At 41.2% G+C, this 16,397-nt stretch overlaps 1 protein-coding gene across 1 annotated transcript in view; it reads right to left on the bottom strand.

Moving 5' to 3' along the window:
* RP1L1 (RP1 like 1) overlaps positions 1-15,142 on the bottom strand; it is a 42,985-nt gene extending 27,843 nt beyond the window's left edge. Inside the window, exon 1 of the mRNA XM_035322038.1 lies at positions 15,037-15,142. The gene's annotated coding sequence lies outside the window, so the exon portion shown is untranslated. The remainder of the gene's footprint in view (positions 1-15,036) is intronic.
* Between the last annotated feature and the right edge of the window lie 1,255 nt (positions 15,143-16,397).

Below are 16,397 nucleotides of genomic sequence, written 5' to 3'. Positions count from 1 at the left end.
AAGAGAAGCAAAACTAGATTAGGGTTTGTTGGAGCCATGCAAAATCAATGCCTGACTTGCATGCCAGCAAAGTTTGTTTTCCTCACAATTGTTTTACCATCTCTGGTTCTGACACATGGGTTTGTGAGGTAGCTACGAGGAAACCCAGCAGCAGGAGTAGCCATAACCCTGCTCCTCACTGTTAAACCGTCCTTGTCCTGCAGATGCCAATGCAAATTCACTCAGTGTTAGTAGCCCTGAGGCACAAAAGCCATGAGTCAGACCCCAAGCAAAACCCACAAAAAAATGATATTTGTGTAATGTTGTCCTTTTGAGCTTTGTGCTTTGCTTCTATTTTTGAGGTTTTCTCTGAAGCTGTCAGAGACAGTGATTGCTTTGGCTTTATTTTTACAAACAGAGAGCTGAAATTCTCATGCAACCCTTTAACCCTGTGAACTGGCACAAAATCAAACAAAAATACTGAATTTGTTCATGTAGTGATTGCACATTGTAGCGTACATATGATTGTACCAAGAGCCAAAGTAGCCCAGTTTCAGAACACACATGGCCATGCCATCATCGTGTGCTAAGAAAAGATCATGGATGAAAATCCATACCATGTATGTAACATGGTATGGATAAACAAATAAGTTATGGCAAATCTCAAAACTTCAAATAAAACTACAAATCTGGTTCTGATAAATTTTGGGAAAACTTGAATTCAGCATGATAAGCATACCTATGAGGACAACGATTTGTCAGATTTCTATGGGAGCTCCTGGTATCCGTCACTTTCAAAGCTAAGGTGACTTCAGTCTGAGTCTGGAGGTTGAAATCCACCTTTTGGAACCCAACTATTTTTAATCTATTTGCTATGATGGAGACACATTGAAAAGAGAGTGAACTCTACTCTTCTTTGCTTACCCTTATCAAATGCATAGTCTCAGAAGTCAATCACTAAAAAATTCAGATCACACATGGGATGAAACTACCATGCCAGAAAAGAAGATACTTTCTTTTTGACATGGAAAATAATAATGATAATAATAACACTATTTCCATATGCTAAAATATTAGTCATAATGAATACGATGAATGACAATTTATGAACATGAAGAGTGATGCTACAGTTCTCTTTGATTTAATTATTCAAACTTATGTGGAGAGTCTCAAAATGGCATTTAGAGACCTTATCTTTGGTGGTGGTTTCTGTCTGCACCTACACCCAGTTTAGTTTCCAAATTGTGTTCTTATTTGATAGTAGTTTTCTAGGGCAACTTCAAAAAACTCACACACACAAAAAAAATGTGTTCATAAATGAGAAAGCAATAAATGTATCTCTAATGACGTGTTTCCTTTATTTTTTTTTTCAAGGTTACAGTACTTTGAGCAGCTGAATAAAGTTCTAGTTTCAATAAAATAGTTATCCTAATGGCAAATTATTCATTGGAGGACCAGTTATGTGAGCTCTGTAATTGATGGGAATTTTGTCATTCATTTTCAGAGGTGTAGCATTAAAAAAAAATAAAAGGAAAAAAAAAAAAGAAAAACCATAAACACTGATTTTTACCACTTTTTAGAGCAAACCCATTATTTTCTTACTATGCTACTCTCAAGTGAAACATTTGTGCACTTTGTACTACAGCACATTCATTTCTGCAATAGATGAAAATTTAACCTGGGCTAGGTGAGAAAATACATTAGGTACTATTTGAAAGATTATTATTTTGACAAATCTCTGGTTTTTGATATCCTTACACACTGACAGATTTCAGCAATGACTTATTCTTTCCATGTGCATATTTCACCAAGCAATTATTCAGTTATTTATTTCCCAGTTAAAGGTCAATCCATCACTCTATCTTCCAGAAAATAAATATCTTATTTCTCTGTTTTTCAACAGCTTTCATAAAGTTGGCTCTAACTTTTCTCTATGAATCCCACATTAGAGCTTTCAGACACCGGCAATATAATTTCCAAACAAACCCATTATCCAGACAAATTGTGGTCCTGGACCAATGGTGATCCACAATACTCTGGCTGTGTTCCTAGAAATGTAACAATTTCCCAGTGATTTATTCTACTTTCTCAAGCTGCTGAATTATATTGAAAGAAATATGGAAAAAAAAAAAAAAAAAAAAAAAAGGTATGAATCATAAAATATTTTCCTAATGCTAATTTTCTTTGGGAATAATTTCATGAGGTGGGTAAGGGATCACAAATGCAAAGAAATATTTTCCCTTAAATTTGGGCAAGTTAGTCAACCACCCAAGCCTAGATGGTCTGTCAGACAGCCTCTTATGAAGCAGCATGCGATGTGAAGAAAACTTACTATGAATGCTCTGCATGAAATATAAACAGCTCCCACAGGGAGGAGTGTTTTACTGTTAATCTGAAGTTTCAGAATGAGAAGGAAATTCTACTGAATATCTGGCAAGGCAACAAAAATAGTCATATTGCCCAAATCTACCTTTTTAGAGATACATAACAGAGGAATCTCAATACATACTTACATTGAAATACTTCATGCTGCTTGCTCAAGATGACTTTTCTCATTGAATATCCAATAGGTTAAAAATAAATCAATAAAATTAAACAACAACAAAACAAACAAAACAAAAACAAAAACCAAGCCAACCAACCAACCAGTTCCAAGATCTAATGCACTGGACAATGCAGGGAAAAGTGTGGGCTACATGCTGTCAGTCAAACTGTCCTCAAAATGACTGACTACAGCTCGGAGGGTTAATCAGGACTGTGTTGCTAATGATAGAAAGAAAAGCTACCTAATCTTCTGGAGTAGGCTCTCAAATCCACTGGGGCTTTAGGTAAAGTTTGCCCAATCCTTCTCTTGCTTGCGCCCATGTAACTGGAGTGTAAATCTGACTCGGTGACACTCCTCTCAATCATACTAGTATAAGTGAGGATGCAATCAAGGCAAAGAGGTAATATTGCATAAAGACACCTTGCATAAGGACCTACAGAGATCTGGATAACTTTCCTCAGCCACCTCGCCGATCTGTTCATCAACCCACCCATTCAGCAGCCATACTTTGGAATTAAATTTATCTTATGAATAGCACCAGGAAAATCAATGGAGTTACAGTAGAGATGAACATAGCTCTGAAGGATTTATTTATAGGTTAGTTACTTCTGAGATGGCTGATAGTTACTTATTTAGGACATAGAGGGGTGAGAATTGAAATAAAATATTGTCTTCATAGGAAAGTCCAGTGAATCCTAACCCAAACATTTTCAAGTTCAGTGCAGATATCAAACTCAGGTTCTCAGATGAATGTTCAACAGTTGGATCACTGAGCTTTGGGCACAAAATAAGGACAAATAAGCAACATGTGAATGATAAATGTTGGCAAGTGACTTGTTCTTTCACAATTCACCTATAAGAGACTGTCTCTTGCACTTCCTCTTTGCAAAGAAAACACATCAGAATAATCAGTCAATCTGTTGGATTCAAACACAAGATCAGTGGGAAACCCCACTTCTCTATGAACTGGAATTCTTTTTTTTCTAGCAATATTTATTCCCTACTTATGTAGCCCTGCATCTCTGAACTGATGTCAGTTACAGCACTAAGCATCTTCTTTAGTAGAAACCAATTACTTTCAGAGAGACCAGTCATAAAGGGCTATTATTGGAAGTGCAGATATTTGAGGATCCTGCAAGAATATGTTCAGTGAGTTTTACATCTCATATCCTTAATGTGAGTCTTCCAAATGTAAAGTTAGTGCTTGTGACACTATGAAGTCCTTCTTATACAGCACTGCTTTTCCCTCCATGGGCAGCATACCTTTCAGGATACAGAGATCATTGCCATGCGGTTCTTGATTCAGAGGATCATGGTCATCTCTCTGTTGGCTTGTATTCACTATAAGAGGTCACCAGCTCTACAGGAAAATTTGTAGGAGTCCATCCATGCAAAAGACTGAACCCCTTTTGGAGGCCATTCCAACCTCTCAGGGCCGTGCCAGGCAGGCTGGCCCCTATTTTTCCATTTCCAACCACAAATCAAATGACATCTCAAAATCTTACATCTCATGTCAGCTCGTAGCCAAAATCACCTGGGATCCCAAATACATCTGCACCATGTCTCCACACATCTGCCTTTATCTTCTGTTCTCTCACTCTCAGCTAGGTACCTGGGAGGGTAGGATTTTGCAGAATTCTCTCTGTTGGGTACGTAGGAGAAGGAGAGGAATCCAGGTCCCTCTCCAGAAAAAGCCTGAGATGAGGCGGGGAACTGTCAAAGAATTGAGCATATAGTCCATAACCTGTCTTTGAGATATGAGAAAGACTTTATGAGAAACATCAAGGCTTGACTTTAACACTTAATAACTCATCAGGAATCTACCTTGCCCAGAAGACACAGTTCCAATGGTTAATCCCACTTACTGCTAAACAACTGTACCTTTTCTCTAGCCTGAATAAGCCCAATGTTATTATTATTATTTTTAATGCTAATAAATAAACTTGCAGTTTCTCTTCCCACTCAGGTAACTGTAGCTGCCATTTTTACAGTAACTTAACATTTTTAAAGTCATTTCTTCAGACCAAAGAACAATTTACAGGTCATCATTAACATTTGGAATGGGGCTGGTTGAAAAATCCAGGTGTGCATTCTTGGGAAATGATGAGCGACATCATTTCATTTGAAAATTTTCCCAGAAAAGGTGGGAGTTTCTGGCAAGAAAGGTGACTCATCATTTTGTAAGACCTAACCATGTTCCTTTAAAAAGGTGCATTTCAATTTACTTTGCACCGTTTATGAGAGAGAAAAAAAAAATAAGTGGCAAAATGATCTTACTTAGAAGGAATATGTTACATATTTTTAACATATTAGAACAATATTCTACATATTAGAACATGATCTAAACTTTTGGGTAGACCTGTGCGGTGCGAGGAGTTGGAGTTATGAGTCCCTTCCAACTCGGGATATTCTATGATTCTGTAACGTTTATGTTCTGACCAAGACAAAGTATCACATTAAAAATGTACTTTCCTTTTCACTTAAAAATTGTCTTTTGTCTTTGACAAAAAAATTAAAAATGCAATTTGCAAAAATTTGAAACATTTGGTGTATAAAAGGGAAAAACTCCATTGAACTGGGACTATATACATTTGCCAGTGATTATATAAGAGTTCCCTGCAGACAGAGCAGGTAGATTGTGTATTTTCCCCCCAACTTATTTGTTACTTAAAATTACTTGAAAAGGATTGTCAAACTCTGTGTAGGACTTGAAATGTTTCTTTGTCTGGAAAAGAGAATTCTGTTCTGTGGGTGACTGAGCTTAAAACACACCACTCGTCATCACCCAGGCTCTCATCAGAGCTGGTGTCAAGCATGCACAAAACCATCTCTTGGTAGGAGCAGTACATTTGTAACTGCACCCACTGTAGCCCTCCCCTGAAGCACATCACTGCACAAGTAAGCCAGAAGGCATGCTGGAGTTGCAACCCTCTATCTTCTGTGCTAAAACACAATGTTTGCTTCACTTAAATCCTCTCTCAGAGCATCCGCTTACCCAAGCTCTTATATTGGTGTCCATGCCTATGCTCTGGATGTTTATTTTACTCAAAGCAAAAGTGTAACAGGCAGGTTGGTCTTTGCAGAGCCCTAGGGCTGGAAGAGCAAGGCAGGACTTGAAATAGATGCTCAGCCTTTCAGAAATGAATGTGAGGGTCCCGTTGAACAGGAGCAAGCCCTTGTGGCAAAGAATGCCATTTACTTACTGCACTACATTAGCGTTGAGTCTCATAAGTGGGCCAAAAGAAGTCATAATTCCCTTTTGCTTGGCACTTCTGAGACCACTTTGGACACTGTGTCCAGGTTTGTGTTCCACAGCGTGAGAAATATAGTGGCATACTGCAGTGAACCCAGCAAAAGCCACCAAGATGATAGGATGTGATAGAAGCACATGATGTGCTGAGGAAGCATGAAAGCACAAAAATAGTTCAGTCTGGAGAAAAGACTTGGAGGAATTCACGTCATTGTCCATAACTACCTAGGACATGGTTATAGAGAGACAGACTCTTCTCTGAAGTGCACGATGAAGTGCTAGGATGCAGTAGATAAAAGTAACCGCCTGCAAAATGCAGCTTAGATATTACCAAAAAAAAAAAAAAAAAAATGTATTGCTTTTCCTTTACTTGAGTCCATATAAGTTTGAAATAAGTCAGCCTTTTGAGTGCAGCAGTCTGAGTTTTATTTCCACCTACAGGCTTCAATGCAAAGGATTACATTGCTCTTAACCTAGGTAATCAAGAAGCCCGGCTTTCTGAAGGATAAGAATTAGTCTCAGGGATCAGATTCACCTACAGTAAATCTCCCTCCTATTCTAGATACATTATCTAATTAGTTTCTCAGCAACAAACCAGTGGTGCAAAGAAAGAAACTCTTCTGAAATTGCTATCTTTTTCCAGTTCTCTTTACTTTTTAAAACTATTTATTCTGCAGAAAATATCTCCAGAGATGGTATATCAGTCTTTGAGTTACGTCATGGACTTAAACTATGAACTTGAGTCCTTTCATCATGAAATAAAATATGGTTGAGAAGCATCATTATTTCACCAAGAGTCACCCTCACTATGCAACCTGTGCATCCCAGGTGCCCCATCCCTAGCAGTGTCCAAGGGCTGGTGGAAGGTGTCCCTGCCCATAGCAGGGGCATTGCAATTAGATGACCTTTAAGGTTCCTTCCAACCCAAACCATTCTAGGATTCTATGATAAGTAATTTATGAAACACTTATGAAACTGAGGACCAAAGCTCATGATAGAATAGGGACTCATTTCAGAGAATAGGGACCAAGTCATAAACATCCAGTGCTGGCACTGGGACCTCAGACTGGACAGACCTTGCCAAGGTTGGTTCCTCAACACTGTACTAAAGCTTAGTTCAAACTCCTGAGATGTGGAATTGATTTCCTTTCTGCTTAGAAGGAAGCATGAGGAGAGGGGAACTTATGAGTATAGTGTAATAAAACTAGATGACAAACTGCACACAGAACATCTGATACGCTCTCTTTGTGAGCAGAAAGATGGGCATGGTGGTGGCCCATTCGCTATTTCTTCCCCTACACATCCTGTTGTCTCCCGTCAATCAGTTCTCCAAGTTCCTCAGTATAATGTATTTAATTTCTAGTGCCATACTGGGCATTCCCTAAGAATACTGCTGCGTTAGAGAGTCAGGTATTGAGGTAACCTGCACTGCCCTTTACTCACATTTCTGGTAATTATGGGGAAATGCAAAGTTATTCTCCTTTTGAGAGGAGGCTTCATATGTCATGTCCAAGCTGATCTGGACTTTTGGGCCAGGAAACTGATAAGCAGATGTGCTACGTGTCACGTCAGATAGAGTGCCACCTCAGCATGGCAGGATCTGAGCAGCTTACAAAATTCAGAAACCTAGAACTGATGTGATTGACTACATGAAAGGAACAAGAGCACATGAATATATGTGCAACACAGCAGACACTTGTATCATAGTGTTTTCATCCTCCATAAAACTCATTTCCCAGTTCTACATTTCTCAATCTTTTATTTCCAACACAAAGTTTACTTGAGATTACTATATGTGACTTTTTTGGTTTTTTTTTGTTTGTTTGTTTTTTCCAGCATTTATCTATTTTTTCCTGACCATTTCTCACTTTTCTAGGCCTCTTTATACCAATTCTTTCCTTCCTAGATACTCTTTTTTCAAGTATGCTTATTACTTACATTTTGCAGTGTGTAAAAGCTTATCTTCTATATCCCTTTGAAACAAATTTCTATGTAAAATTAGGCACTATAAAAATTCGATAAGCAGTAGAAGCAGTCGATTTTTCTCTGGCACTGCATATTTATTTGGCTTTTGTCTATACTTTTTGTGCCATACAGCCGTGGAGTTATTTCTGCCTTAACAATTGTTCCATTTTACTAGAAGACACAATGTCTCACCTGGAATGACTCTCTCCTTTTGGCTTTGATTAGTAGGAGAAAAACAAAACAAAACACACAGAACAGGGATATTATCCAAGTCCTTTCTCCTTTATTCATCCCAGTTAACATCAGTTGTCTCTGGGGAGAAATGTGTTAGTTTCTTAACTCATTCTCTAACGTCCAACATGCCAACACGATCAGCCCAGCTGACCTGTGCGCTTTCCAACTTTTCCAAGGATTCCTGATTCCTCCACTTGTTCTTTACCAATAGGGATTTTTTGTATAGTGACTTCCTTCCTCACTGAAAATCCTGTCCAAATTACTTTCTTACAGTTTTCTTCTTCAGGAGAGCTTTTTTTTTTTTTTTTTTTTTTGTAAAAGGAGTTCAATAACTCAGCCAGTTTTGAGCCACTGTCCTCTTTTTTCATTTTTAATGGACCTGCTTTTTCTGTTACTTGTTCTTTACCCCTAAGATTTACATTATTCCTGTTTTCCTTATTCTCAAACTTAATTCATTTCAGTGGAACTTGGACCTTTAATCAAGGGTTAGCATTGCTAATACTGGTACCCTGGCCAAAGCCTAAACTTGGTGATTTCTGTCTTTTGCTTGCCTACACTTTTAAAACAAACTGTTCTTTCTTTTCCTTATGCATTGAACCGAAGTGCCAGATTCTCAGATCAGATAAGCTAGCAGGACTTGGTGCAACTCAAGTGATCTCTTGGGACCACTGCTGGCTGAACACCTGCTCCTTTTGGGCACTGTGCAGGAGCAGAAGGGACAATGCCTTCTCCCCACCACCGGCTGCATTACAATGATGGCCATTTCCTATGCACATGCTCTTTCCCAGGTGTGTTGGTGCTGGAGAGCTCATGTGCAATAGAAGGGGGCAGGGATCGGGATGAGCCAAGGCCTGGGCATCATGGCTAAATATATCCCTTTTGATTGGATGTGAATCTCTGTAAGGTTTCCACCTTAGACAGACACTTCTGGATCCCTTCAGAGTGATCAGAAAAGCACCGTCTCTTTTAGACCATATCAATTTCATCCTAAACTGGATGGCTCAGATAAACTCTCTTAAAACTATTATTTCTATCCATTGTTTGGAAAAGAAGCTCAAGGTGATGAATGCTGGTGGCAATGATAGAGATGTTTTATCAGATGCATCTGTCATCCCTTGTGTCCTGAATCTGAACTGAATGTGTGAAATGCTTAAAAAGAATATTAATCTGAAATAGCAGGGTGGGGGTCAGATTTTTTCCTGTGCTGACCCTTAAAAAAATAATAAAAACTTTTTTTTGCACTGAAAATCTAAACTTCACTGACAGAAAGGTTCAGATTAATTTCTAACCATAAAAACATCAGAGTGGTAAAATACGTTTTTTTAAAAAGAACAGGTTGAATTTAACATTAAAAGCTCAAAAAAGCCACCTCCTTCTGTTCCTCCTGTTCTTGAGCTGTCCTTGAGATATACAGCTGCCCTCTCTAGCACTGGTCACCACCTCTGACAGCCTCAATTTTCTTTGTGAGATACTGGCCATCTTCTGCAGCCTTCCCTCCTCTCCTCTGATTGCTCTGGTGTTTCTTCCCCATCCTCCTTCTCTCTCCTGTAGACATCGTGCTCCCTTGATGTCATGACACAAGCTGACATCACTTCTCCCATCCATGCTAGCAGGTGCAGCTCTCCACCGCTGGGCCTCTCCTGTCCTCTCTCTGGGCTCTTTCCCAGATGTGGGTCTGCCAACACTTATCGCGGCTAAAAGAACGCCTCCTTATCTTTCACCACAAACTCTTCCCTCCCCCAGCCTTCCTCGCTCTTGTATGACACTCAAGCTCATGAGCTCTGTGTTGTATTCAACACCTACATCTCCTTCACACCAAACACTCGCACCTGGATTGTTGCCAAATCCTACAGTTCCTTGGCTGTAATCTCCCCAAAATCTCCTGCCATCCCTTCTTGCTAAAACACCTGTCTCTGAGTTAGCTTATCTCAACCTTCACAAATCTTCCACCTTTCCAAACATTACCCTAGGTCTCTTCAAAATCCTGCTGATAAGGGTCTTTTCTTCTGCAGTCTGGTGGCTTCCCTCTGGTTATCCATGTTTTTGCATTCACCCTTACCACCCTCCACAGCTCTGAATATCTTCACCTTCTTTCTTGCTCCTGCCTGTCCTGAAAATTGCTAGGGTTGGCCAATTCAGCTCACATCTTGCAATCTACAGAGCAGGAGGCATTCAGATGTTACATCTACGTATCCCTTGTGAAAGCCTAGGGAGAAATGTAGACCTTGCAATGCACCTCCCTTCTCTGGCCTCATACCCATCCTCAAAATACAGAGTTTCTAAACCATGTAGGAGTTAATGCAAAGCTTATACAACACCACAGTCATCACTCATCTCCTTTTTACCACCATTTCCCAGCCTACATCTGATCCTGACCTGGATTCAGATATGAACGCTGTCCCATTTGTCCTGTCTCTCACTCAAAGGCAGATGTGATAAGAAATAGAAAGATTATTTATTAAGAGGCTTTGCGTGCCTTTGAGGAAGCTTAAAGCGATAGCGTGTTGAAGCGAGTAAATGAATCCCCAGCAAAAACGGAATAGTCTGGAAAAGTACTGCAAGATATACCTAAGGTTCCTTGTACTAGTTTTCTCATGGATTGGCCAATTGCCATGGTTGTCCGACTTTGGTGTTCACTTCCCCTGAGCTTTAGTGGCAAGAGCATCTGCCAATAGTGCTCACGGGCTTGCTGAGGTGTTCATGGAGGCAAGTCAGAACCACCACCCTGCAAGACCTCATGGCCAGCTCTCAGTGGCACAAGACTGGCTTGTGCAGTCAAGACGTGAGGATGACATCAGGTGACTCTGGTGACTAAGCCCAGTCCACTAACACACAAAGAATGCAGAAGAAGAAACCAAGCCACCGAGCAAAAGAAATCTGTGAGAGGTTTGCATAGGGTAATTCCAAACAAACTTTGATGCAGCAGGAACTGCTCCCTCAAGCAGGAAGAAAAAAAAAAATAAATCAAACTAATTTATTGAACCAGCTGCAGGATCTGTCAGTTACCTCTTATATTTAGGATATAACTCATTATTTTCTGTTGCACAGTTAGTATAAAAAGTTCCTGGAAACACAAGTATTTCTTCCTATTAACACAAGGTGGAATATTCCAAATATTCCTTATTGCTTTGTCAGGGCTCTGAAAGGCATGCTCTGCTCTTCTGTCACTCCCAGTGCAACCCAGTGCAGCAGTAGGAACTTAATTGGCACCTGAATGTATTCTTCCATAAGGCAGCAAACAACTTTATTGACTGCACCAGGCTAGCAAAGTCTAAAAACACATTCAAGGAGCATAACTGGCACAAAGTGATTCTGGGACACGCAATGGATTTGTTGAGCAAGAAGACAGTTTCTACAGATTTATTGTCTCCCTGGATTCCAACAGTGCTCCGAGGCTGCTGCTGAAATGACTGACGACAAACGCACATGTTAGGACATCCATGCTGCCAGTCAGCACGGGCCCAGGCTTGCTGGCAGGAGCAGGCTTGCCCACCTCCATGCTGTGATCAGGCATGAAGAGGTCACCTCAGCTCTCTGGGTGCTGCAGTGTCAGCCAGACTCACTTCACTGTGGCCTGACTGGGCTGTACCGAGGTGGTCCTGCATGTGCCATGACCAGGCCATCAGTAAATAGAATCAAAAAGGCTGGAAAAGCCCTCCAAGATCATCTGGTCCAACCACACCCCTACCACCAATGTCACCCATTAAATCACGTCCCTAAGCACCACATCCAACCTCTCCTTGAACACCCCCAGGGACGGTGACCCCACCACCTCCCTGGGCAACCGGCCCAATGCCTGACTGCTCTTTCTGAGCAGAAATGTCTCATTTCCAACCTGAACCTCCCCTGGCACAACTTGAAGCCATTCCCTCTAGTCCTATGACTATTACCTGTGAGAAGAGGCCGACCCCCAGCTCCCCACACCTTCCTTTCAGGTAGTTGCAGAGAGCAATAGGGTCTCCCCTGAACCTCCTCTGGAGAAGAGGAAACAACCCCAGTGCCCTCAGCTTCTCTTGGCTCCTTCCAAGGGGGTTTTGAACCCTGAGGTCCAGCTGAATCCCATAGCACAGAGGGTGGGTAGAAAGCAGGCAGGCTGGTGAGCCTACAAGTGCTTGGGCTCTCAGGTTTTTGTAGACCAAACCACGAGTGATAGTCATGGTTCCTGGAGCACCAGATGGTTTCTATTTCAGCTTTTGTCTACCTTTTCTGAGTCCTGTACCCACTCATTAGGCCACCGGGGCAGCGCTAGAAACACAACCTTTGTCTCTTTGATCCTGACATTGATTTACACTGCCTCTCTAAAGCAGAGACAGAGAGATAAGGCCTATTTCTGACAAAGGCGCATTGTTTCTGGGAGAGCAGCTCTGAAAGCTGCACAGAGGGATTGGCAGTGCCACCTCAGTAGCCCACCTCGCTCAGTAAGCCTTTAAGTACATACAGGGCTCTGCTCACACAATCCAGGCCACCAACATCAGCAGAAACACCTCAGGAAGTAAAGCAACAAACCTAACTTCCATGCCTTGCAGGGGGAGAAAGGATAAGGATAACATCAGACAGCCACAAGCCTGCAGGATGCTGACAATTTTTGAGAGGTTTTGGAGAAAAGCAGCAAAATGATTAAGGGGTTGGTTAGATGGGGGGGTGGGGGGGGAGAAAAAAAGATTGAAAGCACTAAATATACATTGCCTGGCCAACTAATGCCTGAGGGAAAATAAAAGAGCTGGCAGGCAGGAGGGAGCCGAGAGCCAAGGAAGAAGTAGGATCTCCATTGTTAGGAGCTCTCAGCCCTAGTAAGGGAACAATGAGGAATGAGTGTGTGCTGCAAGCCAGGAGATAAGTTAGGCCGAGGGGAAGCTGCTGAGCGTAGGCACTACACAAATAGATGAAATCAAGACTCTTCTGAACCAATGCTTTGGCACTGGCTGCACCTGGGTCTTGATTTTCCTGTGTGCTTGTAATTCTCTCTGTGGTTGAAATGTTAAGGTGCTAATTCTTCCCAGGCATGCAGAAGGATTGCTCCTTGTGGAGCGAGAGGGTATAAATAGATGTAATGGGACAAAAATGTGAAAAGGGGGAACTGAAGTCATTTAGGTTGGAATAATCCGCAAATGAAGTAGTAGAAGGCCCTTATCACAGGTTATTTAAAATTAGACTGGGAAATTTTTTTATTTTTTTTTAAACAGGAAGAGAAACTTTAGAAAAAAAATGCACTGTAAAAGGCAGAGAGGAATCATTGTCTCTCTCCAAAGTATTTTATTTTTAATACAATAAATAAATAAAACACTGCATAAGCTGTGGAAGTCACATTTTACACATGAATGTGCAGTTTGTCCTTTTTTTTTTTTACATGCAGTAAGATCAAATTTATAACAGAATTAATTTATGGCAATAAAACTCACCTATTTGGCCAAAAAAATTCAAGCTTCTCCAAGAGACAGTGAGAACACAACCATAATTACAAGGAAATAAATGAAAGAGATGAGAAAAATCCTATTAAAGCTCCAAAGGTGAGCCAAGAGAGATCCAGTGAAGCAGGAAAAAGGGAAAAAAAAAAAAAAAAAAAAAAAAAAAGGCAGCAAGAGATGGACAGATTATATTGTGCCTTCAGCTGCTCTAAGGAGCAATTTTAGGGAGCAGAGGATGTCCAGTGATAAATACTAATGAGTTGTCATCACAACCAATAATTTGCAGTGATTATAGACAGGCCAAGAACCTATTGTATTTTCAGATGTTGGAAAACAAATACAAGTATTGATTCCAACTCTACAGAATAAATAAATAAATCACAGATGCAGAAATCCCCAGATCAAGAGTGTGGCCACCAGGAAATGTTTTCCAAAACAGACAGATGAAACCAGGTGGGTTTTGAGCAAAAGGCAACTGAACATTGATCCTCTCTCCAAAGGCTCAATAAGCTGCTGACCTATAGACTTCTAGTAAATTTATATCAGTATTCTTTCTTCCTTCTGTTTTAATTCAGCCCATAAAGATGCAGGGTCCTGACTTTATGAGTTTCCTAACATGATGTATAAACATTGTACCAAAAAAAAAAAAAAAAAGCCAAGACCTACAGGATGAAATTTAGTGTCCTATACTATTGAAAGTGTCAAATTTTAATTTTATGCTATAAGTGACCCTCGTGTCATCAACTATATGAGCCTCTGTTCAACTTGAGTTCTTTTAAAAAATAATAATTCACTCAAAAACAGAAATGGGTTAATGAGGCCTGTATTAGCCAAAAATACAAGTCCCTCACCATCAACCTTTTTAGCTCATGCTTAGAGAGCCTGGGAGATTGCAGACGAAAGGAAAACTAAAAGGTCATGGGGGCTACTGAGTTCTTACAAAAGAAAATCAGAGCAGAAATTCTTTGCGGCCCCCAGGTGGGGTTGTGGTGAAAGTCACAATCTCTGCTGTCAGGGAACATAGGACTAAATCTGGGAGCAGCTTGGCTCCCTGCCTAGGCAGCACTGTGTAAAACAGGCAGGAGTCCCCTCCATGCACAGGAGTCTTTATCTTCTTATGGACTTGATCCACTCAATCTCCTTCTGTCCCTGAATAGCAAGAGAAACTTCAGGTAGCCATAATGAGTTATATCAGGAAAATGGGAATCCAGCTCCGGTCAGAAAGGAAACCTATCTGTTTGGGAAATACCTCACCAAGGATTGGACCCAGAGCCTGTTGTAAAGCCTCCCAGGAAAACAAAAGGCAGCCTTTGGAAAATTTCCAGTGATAGTGTCTGCATTGTTTTACAGAGAAAGACACAGCCACTGGCTATGGTTTGATCACATCAGCAACCTTTCCCCCTAAGCATAGCTCTAAATTATCATGAGCACCTACTTCTCCCACATGAAGATCAACGGCTTCTTGTTTTCCTAATAAGAAATGAAGGATATAATAAAAGAGGACAGGACAACTACTGGAAAATAATAATAATCAATACTAAAACCAAACCTCCTGCTGCTTCCTATTTTCCACTGGTCCAGCATCTCCCTTATTGACTCCTTTTCCCTACATCAATTTGTATGTGTACAGAGCACAAAAAGAGCAAGATTCAACTCACCACACCAAAGGTAATCCAGATACATAGCTTTGCTCAGGTCAATAATCCATCCCTGGTCAGGCCTCCCTTGAGTGCTCACAGAGGAGATCAAAAGCCAGGCAGAGAAAACTCCCCTCTTTGCGTTGCTCGTCCCTACAAACGAAAGATAGAGGAGCACTCCTGCTTGCTCACTGCCTACGCAGGGGGACAGGCCCCCATCTCTCTTCCTAAGGCTTTACATCGCTCCCCTTCTCGCAGCTTTCCCCACAGCCGAGTGCTCCCATGCACAAGCACTTCTCCTGAAAAAGAAACCAACGGGCTATTCTGCCTGGGGTAGCCACTTGGAATGGGATTAAGATGAGCAGAAAGGAGCTTACAGCTGGGCACCATCTGCAGTGACGATAATTAACTAATGAGCTTTTAAAGATGTTTTTCCTCATTCCTCGTACAGATCTGTTGACTAAGAAATTTGCACCACTGTGAGCATTGTGGTCTCTGCTGCTTGACAAGTGTGACTCAGTGCCTCCTTCTCTCTACACATGTATTCGAGTCATGAGTCTGAACACAGGGGAAAAGACGGCTCCCTTGCATAAAATATGTAGTGACAAATGTTTTCTTGCCTTTTCTGATCACAAAGCCCGTGTTTTAGTCTCCAGCCTGCAGTAAATCACGTGAAACAATTACAAAGGTCCCTCCCAGCCAAAAGAACATTAACAAGCAGTAAAAACAAAAGCTGAGAATCCAGGACAAACTTCCATATATTTCATCAAAGGGTTTTAAAGGACATCTCTAAAGGGAATTTAAAAAAGGAATGAAACAATTGTAACTCCTGAGGGGTGAGGGAAAACACTGTTCCTTGTTCATCAGTGGCAAAAAAAAGTATCTTCAGATTCAGGGAATATTTTCCATGGTCAGGCCAGGTACAGACCACACATGTCTTGATGCCTAGCTTAATCCCTTCACCCCAGACCAGGCTTCCTTACCAGAATTAAGTCCCTGATAACGATTATTCAACCCCAAACTTGCCAGCTTATGCTAAGGCACTATTTGGGTTCCAGAGGGCTTCCTTTGGGTTGTACCAAGAGGATGTGGAGAAGATGATGCATGTCTGAGTGTCACCCTGACACTGTATTGGGACACAGCATGGGTGGAGACCTACCTGACAGAACACAGGTGTCTACCCTCCAGACCCCACAAGTTAGCAGCCCACACTCCCTGCTCAGCACGCTCCTGGGGCACAATTCCTCATATGCTGATGGCACAGATAAATCAGGCGGTTCACCCTCAGGAGTGATTCCTTCTCTTCAGGGCATAAAGTAAGCCTGAGATGTTAGCTCAGATACTGACCTCTACCTTGTAGGCATCTGGAGTTAACTGAGATG

Source organism: Oxyura jamaicensis, chromosome 3 (assembly GCF_011077185.1).
Source record: "Oxyura jamaicensis isolate SHBP4307 breed ruddy duck chromosome 3, BPBGC_Ojam_1.0, whole genome shotgun sequence".
NCBI classification, from domain to species: Eukaryota; Metazoa; Chordata; class Aves; order Anseriformes; family Anatidae; genus Oxyura; species Oxyura jamaicensis.
This window is presented reverse-complemented; position numbering and strand designations above follow the sequence as displayed.